The sequence below is a fragment of the Pipistrellus hanaki genome (assembly GCF_964339955.1).
Source record: "Pipistrellus hanaki genome assembly, chromosome: 3".
Lineage (NCBI taxonomy): Eukaryota > Metazoa > Chordata > Mammalia > Chiroptera > Vespertilionidae > Pipistrellus > Pipistrellus hanaki.
In genome coordinates, this window is record NC_140505.1 from 136,142,213 (window position 1) to 136,161,928 (window position 19,716).

Below are 19,716 nucleotides of genomic sequence, written 5' to 3' on the forward strand. Positions count from 1 at the left end.
GTGTACCCCGTGTAGGGTTGGACTAAATTTCATAGCTTCATTTCTGCATAGTTCTCTGGACATCCATCCACCCCTTCACCCATCGATCCATTATTGACTGCCTTTAGGTTACCAGACACCAGGCAGTACATGTAAGGCATCTTTGTGGAGCTTAGATTTTGTGCTCCTTGTGTTTATATAGGGAAACTAAAAAAATACTATCTAAAAATAGTGAAGGTGGCAATCTTAAATTGTAGTAAACATGCTGAGAAAGAAGCTTGTTCACTGTGGAAAGTGTTGGCAACAGATAATAAATGTTAGTTGGTTTAATATTCATGATTTTTTTCTTCACCCATATTTTATCAGTTCTAATAGCAGTGTCGGTTTGCCTTCAAATACAGGATATGGATAGGAGACACATTTCTTTAAATATTCAAAAGGATCCAAGATTGCTTTAGCTGTGAGCTTTGTGTTAAAAATAATGGGAACCATGCAGACAGTCCTTACTCTGAAACTTTAATAAACCGAGAAATTTCATTTGCCAGGCTATCACTCTTCTATTAATAAGAACATGAAGTATTATGGAGCAAATGTTCATGTTCACTTAAAAATATCATCAAGACTTCAGGTAGCTGAAAAATGACTGATAGTACTTAGAGAAATGTTCTAAAGGTATTACTAGTCTATCTAGCAAAAAAATGTGCTTACTGTTTCCTTTATATTCCTCCAAATGCAGCACTATCTCTTTGCTGCTGAGCTATATTTGTAGTTGTCTCCCTGGATTCCTGGTTTTTATTCTGGAGTAGATCCAATGCAAATCTCCACATTAATGCAACACATGCAAAGGCCAGAAGGTCCAAAGCGTGGTGCTCACAGCAACTGACCTTTGTTTCTCTGGAGCTTGGCAGTACTTGCTTTTACTTCGTATTAGAAAAACTTTTCTGTTTAATGATGTATGGCATGAAGCAGTTGTTTGGGTAAATGTGGTTTAGGAATGTCTGTTTTTCCAGTAGAAAAAAAAAATCAGTTTTATGTTATAGAAGTTTAAAGGCTATTTTGTACTTCCCATAGTCTTGTAAACTAAAGGCAACTATGGGAAATTAAAAGTGAACACTCCCCCCCCCCCCCACCCAAACAACTGTCTTACAATAATTGATTTAGCTATCAAAACAACTGAAAACAAGTAACTAATTTTGATTATTTTATATTGGTTTATGAATATATAATCAATAGATGGATAATTTTGAACAAACTAAAATGTAGAAAATATACTTTATAAATGAAATATTTTTGTGTGGATGTTTATAAATGGAGTCATTTATAATTTAAACCAACAGAAACCACACCCATATCTGCTATCTTCTTTCTGTTGAAATGGAAGAATTATTTTCACTACTGTTTCCATCATGATTTGGATCCCATTTTCCATAAAGGCTTTGGTCCTCCCATTTCCCTGGGCACCTTTGGCTGACCAGAGGGAGGGAAGCCCGGATCCCGGTGCCTGTGGTTGGCTGGCGGAGGGAATGCTGGGTCCTGGATGCAGGGCCGAGGCAGAGGTGGTTAGGGGCAATCAAGCCAGGAGGGGAGCAGTTAGGGATAATCAGGCTGGCAGGCAGAAGAAGTTAGGGGCCATCAGGCAGGCAGGCGAGTGGTTAGGAGCCAGCAGTTCTAAATTGTGAGAGAGATGTCTGACTGCCGGTTATCCCCTGAGGGTCCCAGATTGGAGAGGGTGCAGGCTGGGCTGAGGGACATCCTCCCCTCCACCCCCGAGCACGGATTTCATGCACTGGGCCACTAGTTTTAGTATAACCATGTTTCATGCATGTTTGGGACATGCTTATGTTAAAAATACAATATATTCATTGTATCTAAAATTCAAATTTAACTAGTGTCCTGTATTTCATCTCTAACCCTATGCCAGGTAAGCTTATTTAGTTACTTGGAATTAAATACTATCTGTATGAACTTAGCTCTCTCTAAGCTCTAGTTTTTTCAGCTTCCAAAAGTAATATCCTGGATATCTACCTTCTCAAACTTCATATGTCTAAATGAGAATTATTTAGTTTCACCCCCTCGACAGTCATCTTACTAATAACATCAATGTTCTTTTTACCATACTTTTATTAAATATTTGGACAGGTCCCAAGGCTTATACATTCAAGTATGTGTACTTTTCTTTATCTCTACTGATGCCTTCCTAGGTCACATCATTATGAAACTTGCCTGGACTATAACCCCAAATTACTCACCATTCTTCCTGCATCTATGGCACCTCTTTCCCACAACTATCTCTCTATGCAAAGATACTTATAAAAGAGACCTTTAAATAATGTCAATGAGATTGTATTATTTAGCCTGCTGTTTCAAAGCTCTCTTTACTTCCACTTTCCAATGGCTTCTCACTGCACTTTGAATAACCCAGATTCTTTATTATAACCAACAAAGACTCTATCTAGTACCTCTCTTCAGACTCCTGCTTACCTCTTTCGACCATGCTGCCTCCTCTTTATTTCACTAGCTCTTTATTTTTATAAACTCCTCCTTTTTATTGTCCACATTTGCTTTTCCCTTCTTTTTCTCATGGTTTATTCATTTGTTTAACATCCTGCTTACCATCCTGTCTCATGTTGCTTCTGTACTTTCATCACTCTGTTTCACATAACTATTTTTATGTATTATATCACTGAACAATACTTGCAGTTGTCACATTGGCATTTTCAGATCTTCATTTATTTTTTTTCTTCTGAAACATAAATTTCATGAGGAGAAACACCTTGTTGTGTTTTTTTTTTGTTAATTATTTTATCTACAGCTCCAAGAATACAACATAGAAGGTACTCAACAAATATTTGTTGAATGAGTGGTTTTCTAAAATAGATTTGAGCTGTGATGTGTCATGAAAATCCCAGCATATTGCCCTTCCTCAGCTTTGAAGACAGGTATAGAATTCCTACTGCTCCCCTCCCCCCCTCCCCCACCCCCAGCACATATGCTGCAATGGTGAGTTGGAAATTATTGGTGAAAAAACAGCAATCAGCACCAATGAAAACACTGAAATGGTTTCATCTGCTGGTTTGTGCTGGCTCTGTCTCTGAGGAGAGAAGCCCGAGATATTATAGCCAGTCAGGATCCTGCAATGGATTCTTTCAAAGTCAAATTTCAGCCTGTCAAGAGGTAGAGAAAATGATTTGTGACCGGAGAAGATGGTAGATTAATATTTCTGAACTACTGTGCACTAAACCCCCTGTAGCTACTCCTTTGTTCCGCTATTAAGACCTCCCTCCCTCTGGTACTGGAAATGCTTTGCTTTTACCAGCATCTTTGCTTTGATATAGACACTTCCCCTGCCCCAAGATGGGGCTTCCCGGTGAGGTGTAACACTCATTAGCCCCTCTGGACAATGCAGTTGCTGAAACAGACTTGGGTCTTTGTCTCACAGCTGCGTTTTAGAGTCAGAAGGCCCTGGACGTCTGGGGGAGCTGTGATGTATGAAGCAGAAAGAAGATTGATTTGCCACAGGGTACCTTGTACCTGGAGTAATGAGAGTGGCAAATTACTTGCTCGGTGAGCAAACATGACAGGAATGTCATAGAGTGGATTTATATGTATGCAAACACACTGGGGTCAGGGAGGTGGGAGTTCCACAAAGTGACCCTCTCTCTGGAAGACAGCCCTCCACATCCCCACCTTGCACCGGGGAGGCTATGGCTCAGCAAAAGCTGCATAATAGCTGCTTAAAACACAAAATGCTTCTAATGAATAATGTAATGCTCACGGTACAGCAAGAACTAGGATAAATTGTGGTGCCATTTTAAAATGAGAGTCCTCAACTCACAGGCTATTTCTGGTGTTCATCTTGGATTTTGTGGCAGTGGAACATAAAACACCTACTTTAATAGAGTAAAAGAAATGGAGTGATTTATCCTAGTCATGGTAGGCCTTTAGAAACTTTCATTTGATAACAGAAAAAAACCAGTGGTTGGTGGGGAAGCAGATAATTTTTCTACATGTAGGCAGCCCAATGCATAGAGAGCACTCATGCTTCTGAGAACATTTGGGGCAGACAAAATAATTTTAAAACTCTAAGTGATAGAAGGAAGGGGTAGTGATATTCCGTTAAAACATCTTAAGATTTCCAACTTAAAGATTTGCACAATTCACTTTAAGAAGCACTGCTGATGCTTTTAGCTGTAACCTATTAACAAAACACACATTAAAATGATAATTTTGTTCACAAGTTTAAAAGTCTGCTGATTTTGGCAAGTAGTCCTGGATTTAGAATACTTTTTTTTTTCTTATTTGATACTCATTCGTTAATATTTCCTCATTTATTTTTTGAGACACTGGTCTGTGCCTGGCAACATGTTCAATGTAAGGAACTACAGAGATCAAAGGAGCCATTCAGGTTCCTAAGCAGCCCATTCCTAGTAATCCAGATTGTAATGTAATTTATGTTCTGAGCAAAGGACCCTTGTTAAGCCTGATTGTGGGACTGAGCCCTGGTAGACAAGGCAGAAGACAATATTCTAATGTGTTTTTTAGGTTTTTATCTGCTCCCCTATGCCCCCCCCTTAACTTCCACAATATTGATTAGAATAGTCAGTGGGGGTGCAGTGAGTTAATCTAGATAGTAAACAATAAATGGTGACATCCTTTAACTTGGTACCTTATGGGAACACAGAAAGTATGGTGTTTTTTTTTTTGGGGGGGGGGGTTTGTGTGTGTGTGTGTTGTGCACTTTTCTAAGGATTTCATTTGTGGTAGCAGATTTAATAATCATGCTACTCCTGTTAGGCAGATTCCACTTGGCAGACAAGGAGACAATCGGGAAGTGAGATGAAATAACTTTGCCGAGGGTCACACAGGTAGTTAGCAGCCAAGGCCGATCTGTTGTACAGCCTTCAATGACCACAGAGGAATTTAACCTCTACTTGGGAGGAGGAGGATCAGAGGGGCTTTGATTGACAATAACTGAATCTACATTTAAAATAAGAAATATACTCCACTGTAGGTGCCAGCCTCCAAAGTTTCTTCCTTTCATGGCTCCAAAATTGGAAGATTGATTGTTGTCATTGCTAAGATCATTGTAGTGTCCTCCACCTCCCACATGGCTTCCATCATTATCAAATCCATTGTAGCCATCCCCACTGCCACCATATCTAACACCATGATCACCCCCATCAGGACTGCCACCGAAGGCACCTCAATCACTGATGTTTCCTCACAGCCAGAGTTGCCATTCCCACCAAAACCACCTCCACAATACCTCCAACGTTTCTAGAACCACTTTGACCTCTTTGGCAGGGTGAAGCACTAGCCATCTCTTACTTAGATGGGGCTTTCCTTGCTTCATAGTTGCGGCCATTCACATGGTATTTCTGAATGACAATCCTATCTACAGAGTCATGGTCATCAAAGATTACAAGAGCGAAACCTCTCTTTCTGCCACTGCCTTGGTCAGTCAATTTGGTCAGAACAATTTCAATGTTCCCATGCTGTTCAAAATAATCTCTTAGGTGATGTTCTTCAGTGTCTTTTTTAATACCACCAACAAAAGTCTTTTTCACAGTTAAGTGGGCACCAGGTCTTTGAGAATCTTCTCTTGAGACCACCCGCCCTGGTTCCACAACTCTTCTATCCACCTCGTGGAGCCTTGCATCCATGTCCTCCTTAGTGGCACATGTGACAAACCCAAAGCCCCTGGGGTGCTTGGTGTTTGATCTCTCACCACTACCATCTGGGAGCGTCTCCATTGCTCAGCGTGGCTCCTCAGACTCTTATTGGTTGTCTCAAAGCTCAAACTCCAATAAAGAGCTTGTGCCACTGTTTGTTCTCTTTGGGAGACCGACTTGACATGACAACTGCCAGAGGGTGGACATCACCGATGCTACTCGGCGGTGTCCCCCGGCAGAAAGCTATGGCAGTGGCAGGAGGTTTTAATTACTGCCAGGAAACAAAGCTTGGAGGAGAGGAGGGCCAGAGAAGTGACAGGGAAGCTACAGGTTACAACAGATTTGTGAACTCAGCCAGGCACAGTGATGACAAGGCAGAGCTGCTCCAGAGAAGACATGTTATAGACAATCCTCATGTGAATGGGTAAGAAACTTGAGGACTGTACTTGTGACTAATTGTATCACAGGTTATTTTCATTTCTGTTCTGTTGAAAGGGTAAAGCATCCCAACAAAGTGTTTTAATGTAGTTTTTTTTTTTTGTACCCATGCTATTGATTGCTAAATGTGGTAGTCTCATCAAGGTGCCGAAAAACTGTCTTTATTTATTTATTTTATTTTTAAAAAATATTCTCTAAAGTTTAGTATGTGACTGACAAAGACATATTTGTATGCACTTACACATGGTATAGAATGGAACTTTGGGTTTCATCTCTCGAACCCAGGCACTAAGAATCTGGTATTACCTACATCTTGGTCTACTCTGAAATCCTCTTCCTTTAGGTTCTTTTGGACCTATTATTGCCTCATACCAATGTGTATGTCAGATTCTTGCTTTCTTGCTTGGGGCCCCGATTTTTGTTCTGAGGTGTTTTTTTTTTATCCATTTGATTTTTTGAAGAGAAGTCTCACTGACTTTCTGAGAAATATTGCATCTCCTAAAAACTTTGCAAAATGTCAATTGTTATATGTACTTGCTTGATTTGCCTGCTTTCTCTGTTTGTGGAGGGGCATGGCTATGATTGCTTTCTTCTGATCTGAGTGACCTTGTCCATCTGGTGAATTTTTAGGCTGCAATTATGAGTTAAACTCACTTTATGGGGAAAACTGTTTGAGACTGGAGATAATGACAAACTGCTCATTTGTCAGGAACATGGATTCCTCCTGGCTCCAATCCCTTAGGAACATTCTGGTTTTCATCATTTCATCTTTTTATTGTATGGACTACACTAATAATAGAAATTAGCCAACACTTAGGTTCTTTCTATATGTCAGGCCCCTTCTATAAGTGCTTTATATGTCTTAACAAATTTAATAATAAGGCTAGTGCTATTGGATAGGAAACACTATTTTCTGCATTTAATAGATAAAGAATGTGCACACAGGTAGTATAAGCTGTCAAGCTCGACCTAGGACTTCAAACCTCTCTGCTAAAGAATTATTGGCATATTGAAGGCAATTTCAAATTGTCGTGGGAGGGTCATAGAAGTCTTCGTGGGAGCGTTAGCATTGATTTCAGCATAGCACTGATTTTTTTTCTATTTGATCTTCTCTGTGACTCTCATAATTATTTGTTAGATATGGTTGCCTATATCGAATTGCTGAGCAGTTATTATGAGGGAGGCCCTACTGTAAAAACTTCATAGGTATCAAGATGTCACTGGAGAATGAAACCTCCATCACTCATAGGAGTGGGGTCCTTGTGATATCTTTAGAAAATGGATTTCCTAAGATTCACATAGGAGAATGAGATGTGGTAAAATGCTTTATTTGTGTGGAGTTACATTTCTAGGGGAGCAAGGTCCCATGTCCTTTACACCAGTCTTTTATAAGGTGCAGCTGGGGATCCAGTAGAGCCAAAAGGAGTCAGTGTCAGAGCTTTTGTTCCATGTAGCAGCCTCATATGTTCAGCATTCAAACAAATTAAAAGTCCCTTAGTCATTTGTGGGTCCCACATAGCTGTCATGCCAGGAACCTGGCACGCCAGTGAGAGAGAGAGAGAGAGAGAGAGAGAGAGAGAGAGAGAGAGGGAGAGAGAGAGAGAGAGAGGCTCCTTTGTTTAGAGGTTTAAATATTCAGGTTTTGTGCCTTTGTAAAGGCCACACTTATTCTGGCTGTTGATTCACTCCCAGGTGTGACTGTCAGACAAGTAAGCACCATCATTCCACATCTCTCAGACCTTACAGGGCATGCGACTAAATTGCCTTTGTCTAGTTCCTTCACCTACTGATCAGCAGGGAAAGACTTGGAGAGTGTTAAATTGGCAAAGCTGTATATATTACCTAATCTTCACTTTATCCCTTTCCTGTGAATAATAACCAGGTTATTACAATGGTTTCACTCACATTTAATAATACAACTCCTGAGAAAGGAATCATTTCCCCCATTCCCCATTTCATAGTTGAAGAAATTGAAGAATTTGTTAATTTTGTCCACTGGCCCAAAGTTGGTAAATGTCAAAGCGAAGGTTTGAATCCAGGACATCTAGCTTTTGAGTTATGTATCCACTACTCAGAATTGTAATTATGTATCATGCCACAATCTTCGCAGTGGGGTTCAGGATCTGAAGGAGGGGCTGACGCACAAATGAAAACACTATACAACATATATGAATTTAGAAGGCATGGGGGAGCCAGGTGGAGACCTCTTTCTTTAAGAGGCACACTGACTTCTGGCCTGGTCCTCTATTTATTTACTTGAATACACATTTGGCATTTAGCAATGCATATGGGCATAGCAAAGGTAAAGTTTGGTAAACAGTAAAAGGATTATCATGTTTTGGAATTGCCTTGAGTCACCACTATCTCAACAGAAGAGGTGCTTAGCATCAGCCCTGCTAACGCCCAAGGTCCATTGGCCTTCCGTGTTCCGTGCTGCACTGACAGTATTCGCAAGCTGTGGCTTCCCTCAATATCAATGTCAAATAAGTTGGCCATAATTATAGCTGAATAATATACCAATTTATGAACCACACTATTTTACCTTTTGATATTTTAGATGCTTATGTGAACTAACGATATAAAACAGTAAAGGTCAAGAACTAATCTATTTTAAAGTACATTTCTTTTCATTAAACTGTAAGCCTCAAGTGATCAATACCAGCAAGTTGACACAGATGAGGACAGTTAGGACCCAGAACTTGACCTTGTCATTATGGGGTCTAATGGGTCCTGAGGAAGGTCCATTCTGGTAGGTGAGGCATGGCACCTAGGCAATAAAACAAGAGCAACATAGCCCCGAGAATTATTGTGAAGGGCAGGAGAAATATAGGGTGTCCCCCAAAATGGATACACATTTTAACAGCTGACAACTCACTTAATTTTCACTCCTTTTGAGGTTTAACTGATTTTAAGTAATGGCCAGGGAAGATTGTCAGGAGGTAGTAAGACAAGGTCTGAATTTCAGGAATTGCATTTTAGGTGTGTGTGTGTTGGGGGATGGGTTAGGGAAGGGAGGCAAGAGCAAAGTGAAGTGTTTACAGCTGCTCCAAAGGAGTCAGGCCCAGGAAAATGGTAGAAGCTGAACTGGGGCACCACAAGAGAGCTATACTGACAAATGTGATGTGAATCCTATAGTTTTGGGGCAGATCTTCAAATTCATATTCCAACTACTAAGCTCATCCGAATTACTAGAGGGAGGTCTGAGCCTGCAAGGGGTGTGTGTGTGTGGGGAGGCTTTGGAAAAAAATGTTTCCTATTTTATCAGAGGGAGGCCTTATGATATCCTCTTGCATTTATTTGTCATAACTATGGTGATTATTGCTAGATTTAGGTGTATTCCATTGATTGCACTTACAAAGTTCCTAATTGGTTCTTGAGATAGAGTGAATACAGTGTTCCTGGACATGCTGTCTGCCTTACACAGGAATAGAAATTTTGAAAGGAGAGAAAAATCATTTATATTAATAGTATTATCTGTTGTCATAAGGTGGGCACTTAGCCTGTTTAGAAAGGGCATAACGTCAATGATCAAGTTGCTGGCATGAATTGAGAAGGGTGATGCCTAAAGCCCAAATCATAGGAAGTCCAAAATTACTGCTATTTATCATTAGGGGCCATTATGTAGTTTTCCAGCGTATAATTACCTTCTTAAATACACTGTGATGCCATGGTCATTTTTTATCCCCTATAACTGACAATAAGAGGTAATACAGAATCCGGTGAACAGCATGTGACCTAAGGTGGAGGATGCATGTTCCCCTGATAATTCAGAAATTGGATAATGTCCCCAATAGACGAAAGCAATTTTATTGTCACCTACATTTGATGTTTGTACAATGTGGTGTCAGCAGATGGTGTCAGGGGTTCTGGGAACTTGATTATTTTTGTCAATGCTCAGTACAGAAGGTACAGAACTAAAAAGGAATAAAGGAACAATGCCACCCTGTGCCTTGGCTCTGTGTCATCCTTCTTCTTTTGTGCAAGATGGAAACTAATGTGGAAGCCAGGGTCTCTTTGTCTACTGTTCATCTGGTGCATACATGTCCACAAATGTTGCTGTAAGGTGATCTGGTAGAAGGAACAAGGAATTTGTAATCAGAGGACCTGGACATGAGTCCTAAAGCCATTACATGGGGTGTGTCCCTACTAGGTGAGTCAATTCACTTCCCTGACCCTCAGTTTCCTTATTTTTGAAATATATTTTCCAGATGTAACTCTTTTAAAAAATAAATAGTTTATTTTTAAAAATTTATTGGAGTGACATTGATTTTTAGGATCATATAGAATTCAGATAGAGATTTCTCTGTTACAAGATCTATATATTGCACTGTGTGCCCACCACCCAGAGTCAAATAACCTTCTGTCACATGTATATAGTCAGATAATTTTTGACAAAGGAGCCAGAAACACACATGAAGTAAAGATAGACTCTTCAATAAATGGTGCTGTGAAAATTGGAAAACCACGCGCAAATTAATGAAACTGGATTACATTTTGTCCCCATGTACAAAAATTAATTGAAAATGGATCAAAGACATAAATATAAGGTCTGAAACATTAAATGGCATAGAAGAAAAGCAGATGTAACTCTTATTACTCCATTCCATAGTGTAGGACGAAGCCAAATAAGTCTGCTTGCTTTTCCTATTCCTTGAAGGTCCCAAATTGTTTTTCCCCAACTGTTCCTGGTGTGCCTTTCTTTCTATCATCTCTGCTTATTAAGATCTTACCCAATGCTTCAAGGTTTAGTTTGATTATTTCCTTCTTCTGACCCAGGTTTAACACTTATTGAGGATGTTCTTAAGTGTCAGAAATAGTGAGGGTGTTTCACATATAGTATCTAATGTAACTACCAAAATTGTGCAGGAAGTCTGTTTATTCTGCTCTGAGGTGTGTGTGTGTGTGTGTGTGTGTGTGTGTGTGTGTGTGTGTTTTCACAAAGATTTGAGAAGGCCAGGAGGGACAGAAGATTGTTACTGTTTTATTTACTTATTTATTTTATAGATAGGAAAACCGGGTTAAAACAATTTTCTTTAGTTCATAGAACCAGTGCAGAGCAAAGACATGGTTAGATTAAAACTCAGAATTTTGACTACTGGTCTGGCACTTTGTTGTATTTGTCAAAAGTTTATGAAGGTAACTTTGGCTCCCTAAGTTTGTTCTGTCTCTCTAAACTACTGTGATCTTATAATGCTTCATGCATTATTCCCTTATTTACATGATCTTATATGTCTTCTATTTCTCTCTTATGAGTCCTTTAAAGGAAGGGACTTGGGAGTAGTATCACCATAGGGCCTTGCATAAATTAAGCATTCAATAATAGTTATTTTGGATGAATACAAAGCCATTTCCCCAACAGCATTTCCTTTATGTTTGTCTGATAGCAAGTGTGTCTGTGCCAACTGTTTAATAATTACTATGTACCAATGACACATATATAGTAAATAATACTTTGATTATACAATTTCAGGCTAAGTTTCTTTCTGAATTTAATAAAAATGCCATTATATTCTTTTCTTTATAGATATTAATGGAAAACAAGCAATGCATAATCATAAACTTATTTAAAATCAATTTATATTATAAGATGAATTATTTTTTTACCATGTTGTTGTCAAAACTCAAATGAAGAATTTACAATGTTAATCAGAATGTAGGCTCTATGTGTGTAGGGATCCTGATGATACCTGTCATTTTCACAGCTATATCACTGGTATTTAAGTAACAGTAGGTGTTTGATATTATTTGTCGAATGGCTCATGAGGCTAAAGTTTTCATTGGATAATGAACCTTTGACTTTTTCAATAAGATATTATTAGGATGAAAACTTGTAAGACATTATCATATGTGTTATCTCTTGATATTTCCCAACAACCCTGGGAGATATTTAAGAATTTTAATACTGCATTTTACATTAACAAACAAATAAGTAAACAAACAAACAAATAAATAGGCTCAAAGAGATTATATGTCTCCAGAAATCATCTACCTAAGAAGTAGCAGGTGTACAAGACTCTAATCCCACCATTCTTTCTGTGTTTTCATATAGTTGGTAAAGAATATAAACATAGAAGGGAATATTGGCCAGGACAACCATGATGGATGCCTTTGTAAGGCTAGAAAGTTATGTGTAATACATTGAAGTGATTTAAGCATCTGAAAGATGGCACCACCAAGGAAGCAATGTTATTGAGTTTGGAGAGAAACTCTGAATTTGAGGCAATTGTGAGTGGTCCTTTGAGACTTACACTAGGAGAAAAATTCAGTACAGCCATTTAGTGCTTCATATTCTCGCTTTGCCCCTTACTTCCAGCTCGTCTGAACCACAGGCTATTTAAAGCTTCAGATTGTACCACTCTTCTCAATACCCTTTTGTACTCTGTAGTTTTTGTTCTTACCAGTTGAAAGGAACCAGCTGACTTCTTTGGTATTTTTATATTTTGTACTTTATTGTTTTCCTCCAGTGTTTTCAACCCATTGCCCAAATGCAGATGTGTGATTGCTACTTCTAGCTCAAGACATCAGCATTTCAGTAGGTCCCTTTCTTTTTCTCATTCCCAGTTATAATCTTGATGCACCACTGCTGACATACAGCATCAGATCTGGTCCCTACAAGAATGAAGACTGTTTTTGACATCTGTGTTTTCCCAAGGAAGGCAATGTTCGTTTTGAGTTGCATTTGTATACTAAACACTTTCAAATCTAAGAACCTTCAATACTCATAAAAGCACAATCATTTGATGTAAAAGCACTCGTTTGAAGTCCTATAAGTCTAGGTATAATTTTTAATGGGGTAAATAAAAGTTACAGGGGAAATAACTAATTCATTTAAGATCATTTCCCCCTTTATATGCTCCCTTCCTGCTTTGTTTGTTCTGATCCAAGTCAGAGTTTCCGTAGCCTATGACTAGAAAGCACTGTCTCTTCTAAAGCCTACCCAGAAAAATGATGGCTTACATCAGAGACCATACATTCGCTGTCTACAGGCTGCATTTGGCATGCATAATGCTCTTAAAAATGGAACTCATTGAGAACATTTAAAAATTCCTCCCTTCCTCTCTCCCTTTAGTATTATAATGGCAAATAGCTAAATTTATTTTCATACATGCATAATTTGCCTCTTTCTGAGCAATTCTAACACACTCATGGTCAAGCTATCTTTTATTATAAGCCCAGAAAAAAGACAGTACGAAATATATTAAAGTGTTCTATTTTAAAGTATTGAAAATGTGACAGCATCATTGTTTTTATTATCAAACTTTAAACTGAAAGAATTTTGGACCTGGAGCTAGAAGAGTTGGTTTTGAGTTCTGGATTTGCCACTTACTAACTTTGACCTTGAACAAGTCATTTAACTTCTCTGAGCGTGTCTCCTCATCTTTGCAAAGGATTATTATGTCTGCCAGCCTCTTGGTCATGTGTATCTGATGTGATCATGGGGTGGAAGTTCTTACCATGCAATTTGATGCTATGCAAGGGTCAGATATTTTATGCGGAAGCAGAGCTATAGCATCTGATTTCTCAAGGAGCTTGGAATCTGGTTGCAGAGACAGGACTTACATATAAGGTAAATGACAGTTGAAAGTATCCTTCTGACTACAAAGGATTGAGGCACTAAATGTTATCAGATCTAAGAAAAAGTGCATGACTATGCACTCAAAGTTAAAAAGACATATATTATTATTTTTATTTATTGCTTTATTTGCTCCACAAATAGTTATTCTGTATTTACTATGTGACAAAAAACATAGTAAGTGCTGGATATAAAGTATTGAAATAGAATGTCTTGGCTCTTCTTTTATAAAATTTGTATTCTAGTAGAGGAAGAGAGGGACAATAAATAAACAGATCATTATAACTTCAAATTCTGTTATGTTCCATGAGGAAAATAAATGTAGGTTATATAACAGAACTGATGATCAGAGCTGTTCTCATTATGACTCTTGCCATTCTACCTTTTTTTTTATTGTGATAAAATGCACGTAAAATTTATCATTTTAACTATTTCAGTGGAATTAAGTGCATTCATAATATTGAGAAACCATGACCACTATCCATTTTCAAAACTTTTTTTATTGTCCCCATTAAACAAAAACTCTCCATTTCTTCCTCCCCTCAGATTCTAGTAACCTTCATGCTATTTTCTATCTCTATGAATTTATTTGCCTATTTTACATAGTGCATGTAAGTGGAATAATATATTTTTACTTTTTGTGTCTGGCTTATTCCACTTAGCATGTTTACAAGGCTTACCCATGAATCAGAATTTCCTTCTTTAAGGCTGAATAATATTATACAACATACTAGTATACACACCATGGTGTTAATCCATTCACAACATTACCTATTTTAACATGACTTGGTAATAAGTCTAATTTGTAGAATACTTTGCAAAGAACTATAATATTCATTATACATGGCAAGAACAGTGTTAACTCAGGGATTATTGTCACAGAACTGTGGTATCTGACTCAGGTGTTTTGTAACATTCATTCTGATGTATTTCGAAACCTTGTTACCAACAGTGAAGTAAGAGTATGTGAGTCGGGAGGAAGTAAGGGCAGTGGTTTTTCAGCAAATATGAAATTACAATGGCTCTAGTATGGACCAGTCCTACCGACTCCCCTAATGTAGGACATTCCTCTTCTCAGGGTGTTTTGGAGCATTTTTCAAAATTAGATTTAGGTCATAAGCTTCTACCACCACCTTGGGACATAACTTCACAATCTAATAAATTTCATCATTGGTCAAATTTCTTAAGATTGCACACTTAACCACTTGAGGGCTGCTTTGCAGTGTGATTGCATCCTTCCCAAAATTGCTTGCTCTGTGATTGAGGAAGCCAAGTTCATTCATAAGGAAAATGTTAGGAGTGGAAAGAAACAGTTGATGGCAAAGAGAAGGTAGAGTTAGTGTACACAGCAGGTCTTCAAAGAACATCTTTTTATTCAAGGTCATTTCCTTGTAATGTTGATGAGATATTGTAGCTAATTGATTGTTTCTATCAATTAGCCTTTGGTAAAATTGGTCTTGTTATACATCCTTTAGTTTAAAGTCACAGAACCTAATGACTATGGCAAGTAAGGACTGACTTACTGTGCTATGTGATTGACTTTATTCAGGATAGGAAGTCTAGAAATTGGAATGAATAAAAATGTGAGATTTTAAAAGGAGCAGAAATCTTGTTACAAAGGAACAAGATGAAAGAACATATTACAGAGCTTACTGTAGATTGATGCTTATAGCACATAGTGGTTGCTGCTTTGATTCTTAACCAGTGGGAGTACTCAGTTGCTTTAGCTATTAACTGAAAGCTGGATATAGTACTTCGCTATACTTAAATCTGATAATGTTCCACTTTTGTTCAAAAGGAGCTTATTATATATGAAGTCATGTACAAATATCAAACTCATACAAGATATGTGTGTGTGAAATGTAGTTATAAAAATGTAAGCAAAATAAGCCAGTGAGAGAAAGACAAATGTTACATGATCCCACTTATATGTGGAATCTAATAAACAAAGTAAACTGACAAATAAAATAGGTCCAGAGGCATGTATGCCTGGAACAGACTGATAGATCTCAGAGAGGAGGGGGTTGGTGGGACAGGAAAAAATTAACTAAAGAGCTTTTATGAATATATGCATAGCTCATGGACACAGGCAATTGTATGGTGAAAGCTTGGGGTGGGGCAGGAGCTAGGTGGAGGGGGTAAAGGGGGGATTGAGAGACATCCGTAATAATACTGTCAACAATAAAAAACAAATAGGTGTATCAGCATCACTGTCTCTTCATCATGCATTGTGAAGTTGTGCTTGGAATTTAATGCTCATACATGTGTTGTCCAAAAATCTTACTTAAACTATTATTCTTAGAGCAAAGTACAGACAGACTATAATGAGCTAGAGTAAGCAGTCTCTTGAACATTTTTTTATAGCTTTCTTCTGAAAACAAAATGGCACGTCTTTCAACATGTAGCTGTCATTGTCTTTTTCATGGTTTATTTGCTATGATATTTTTTATAGTAAGATGAAATGTGTGAATGTTTGTGCCTTTTGGGTTATGGTTTTATGAGGGGAGGCCTTCAGGTTTTAGCCTTTCTGTTTACTGACCTTTGAGAGGTTCTATGTTGAGGTTAAGGTCAACCATGGGTAAAGTTGTGTTTTTCTTCTAATTGCATGCTGTTGTCTAGTTAGTATTTGATGACATATTGGCCATGACTGCATGAGTTAATTCACAAAGGGAATAATCCCTCATATCTGTATCTGTTGCCACAGTAAGGATATGTGTCCTTCTTGGACCACAAATTTTATCCTGACAAAGAGCCCTCAAAGATTATTTTTTTCATCATTTTTACTTATTCTTTGACTCCTTTGCTAATATGAAGGAGGAGCAGCTGGGATGCAGTGAACTTCTTTTGCATCCTCATTTCCCAAGAGAGCACAGACTCGGGAGTAAAAGGAGGGTAGAGTAGACAAATATATAGAATTAATTACATGACGATCAATTATTTGTTTTAATAACTATAAAGTTTTATTAAAAAAGGAAAGTGTAGTTTGTTATGATCCGGTATGTGGAATTTAGAAGTGATGTGCTGAGCTAGCTCTGTTTTTGCCACAGTAATCACAAAATTAAATGCTAGGATTGTGATTGAACTGCCAATAAAATGTGTTGAAAGTTTTATTTCTTATTCTACTTAGTGATACTGCACCCAAGAGTTGTGAAATGTAACCAGTTCAAGTGGATGCTTTGAATTCAGGACTCTCCTCTGCCACTTATTACTTGTCTTCAAATTATTCTTTCAGATTCTATATGAGATCTTGGAATATTAATACATGTAGTTTAGTTCTTATGAGGATTATTGAGTTATTGTGAGGATTCAATGACATATTGAATGAGCTAGAACATTTTAAGCCAGTATATTTGAAACTCTATAAAAACATACATGATATCCTATATAACCCAAAGCTAATATGCAAATCGACCAAACAGTGGAATGACTGGTTGCTATGACATGCACTGACCACCAGAGGGAAAACATTCAATGCAGGAACTGCCCCCCCCCCCTACTAAGCCCCCCCTGGTGGTCAGTGTGCTCCCACAGGGGGAGAACCACTTAGCCAGAAGCTGGGCTCATGGCTGGTGAGTGCAGCGGCAATGGCAGGAGCCTCTCCCGCCTCAGTGGCAGTGCTAAGAATGTATGACTGATGGTTTACGCCCACTCCCCATATCAATCAGACATCCCCCGAGGGCTCCCGGACTGCGAGAGGGTACAGGCTGTGTTGAGGGACCCCTTTTCCCCTGAGTGTTAGAATTTCATGCACTGGGCCTCTAGTTATTAATAACTTCAGTTAGCATGCTGTGTCGTGCATATCTCTAGGCATTTGAGGAATATTTGTTTTTATACTTAATGATCCCAGAATGCTGTGCATTTATAGATTTGATGTCTACTTCCTGATATCCAAGTATTAGTATTTATTTTGCAGAGCCATCAGGAGACTGTTATTCAGCCCTATTTTATTTTTAGCTTGTTGCTTTATAGTATAACCTTCCAATTCTATAGACTTAGAGTAAATTCCTAAAAGTAGGTTTATTTATCACCCATGATTAAAACACATGAGCTCTTTTGTTTATTGCTCAAAGATTTTTATTCCCCACTCACTCCTAGCCAGCAGGCCATGTTCCAGATATTATTAATAATATATAATAATAGCTACAGTTTGAGTGCCTATTCTGGCTTTGTGTTAAATGCTTTATATACATTGAATTTATTCCTCAGAGGAGTCCTACCAACATGTAATACTATTAATGCATTCCTATGTGGGCATAAATGCTCAAGTTGTTAAGTAAAGTTGACAAATTCATTTAACTATTATGTGTTGAAGCCAAGATCACACTCAGGCATGTATTTCTGATTTATGAGCCCATGCTCTGAAAGCAGGACCTTTGAAGAAATAGTAACACTTCTGATTTATCATACTGTGTTATTAAGTCCAAACTGTCACATGATTTCTTGTTTATTATAATGACATTCCCCTTTGAAGAATAGACAACATTAGAATTTTATAGATAGAAAAGGAGGGTAAGCAATTCAGTTGTAATAACAGATGTACAGCATTGTGATTTAGTTTAGTCCTGGACATTTCAGATGTCTTTCTAGTGCTCTCATAATCTCAAATAATTGTTTTATTTTGCTTATGCCATTTTTGTCTGTTTGAGTATTAGAGCTTAGAGTTTTAGAATAATGTATGCTTCTGGAGAAATCATTTAAGTGACAATGCATTTCTATTTCCTATTATTATAAAACTAGAGGCCTGGTGCACGAAATTCATGCACAGGGGAGGGGGTTCCTTCAGCCCAGCCTGCACCCTCTCCAATCTGGGACCCCTTGGGGGATGTCCAACTGCCAGTTTTGTCCCTATACTAGGGATCAGGCCAAAACTGGCAGTTGGACATCCCTCTAACAATCCAGGACCAGTGGCTCCTAACTGCTCACCTGCCTGCCTGCCTTATCACCCCTAACTGTCCCCTCCCCCCACCAACCTGATCACCCCAAACTGCCTCTGCCTACCAGCCTGATCACCCCTAACTGCTCCCATGCCAGCCTTTGCCCACCTGTGCCAGGCTGGTTGCCCCTAACTGCCCCCCTCCCCACCAGCCTGGTCACCCCTTAGTGCTCCCCCTGCCAGCCTGGTTGCCCTCAACTGTCACCCTCTGCTGGCCTGGTCGCCTCACACAGCCCGCTGGTCAGTCATTTGGTTGTTCCTCCCCAACGCCCCCTCCAGTCTTGTTGCACCACAAGGCCTGATGTTCAGTTGTTACTGTGAGGGTGTCATGACCAATTTGCATAGTACCCTTTTATTAGATGGAAAAGGCATTAGCACAAAATCAACACTTTGATGTTACCTTGCTAAGCACAAAGCAAACACACTCCTTGGCTTTTGTATCCATCCAAATCGCAATATTCTGGGGAAATAAACAGAAGTATAAAATCTGGGTGAAGAAAGGGGGTAGTTCTTAAATGAGGCTGGCATTTACTGCCAGGCAATCTTTAGAAATAATGGTGATTTCCTGGCTAAATCTCCAGGGTTGACTTTTTAACAGAATGGAATTCGAAAGCAGATTTATCATGAAACACTGCTGTATCAAAAAATGGAAATTTTAAAACAGATGTTTCAATTCATAAAAAAAAATTGATAAACTGATTTTAATTTCAATCTTTGTTCTAGAGTTACCTAAAAGTTAATTGAGTTAACCATATGACTGGCATATGAAAATCCAATTCTATAAACTTTTGATGGTAATTTACAAGATGGGAAGTCCAGATTCTAATTATTCAACAGGGAGATTTTAATTCAAGTAATGTTGGTGGTAAGTGTGGTGTAAAATACTATAATGTGATGTAGTTGGATATATGATGTAAAATAAAAACAAAATGAATAGCAAAAATAAAAATGACTAGAATTAACCACTTCACCTTCTGGAAAATTTAACACATAATGTAGGATTATTGGTAGGGCTACATGATTATCTCTTAAATTTGTTACTATATATTCTTTTATATATAAAATACATATATACAGGAGTCCCTTATACTTTAATACACATCTGTATCTACTTAATCTAT

General features: G+C 38.3%; 1 protein-coding gene and 1 pseudogene across 6 annotated transcripts in view; one reads left to right on the forward strand and one right to left on the reverse strand.

Annotated features, from left to right (window-relative positions):
- The window catches only part of TAFA2 (TAFA chemokine like family member 2), a 430,981-nt gene that overhangs the window by 274,207 nt on the left and 137,058 nt on the right, over positions 1-19,716 (forward strand). The window lies entirely within an intron of this gene.
- LOC311619715 (heterogeneous nuclear ribonucleoprotein A1-like 2) lies at positions 4,907-5,835 on the reverse strand (annotated as a pseudogene). The gene has a single exon. The product of its transcript is annotated as a heterogeneous nuclear ribonucleoprotein A1-like 2 (transcript).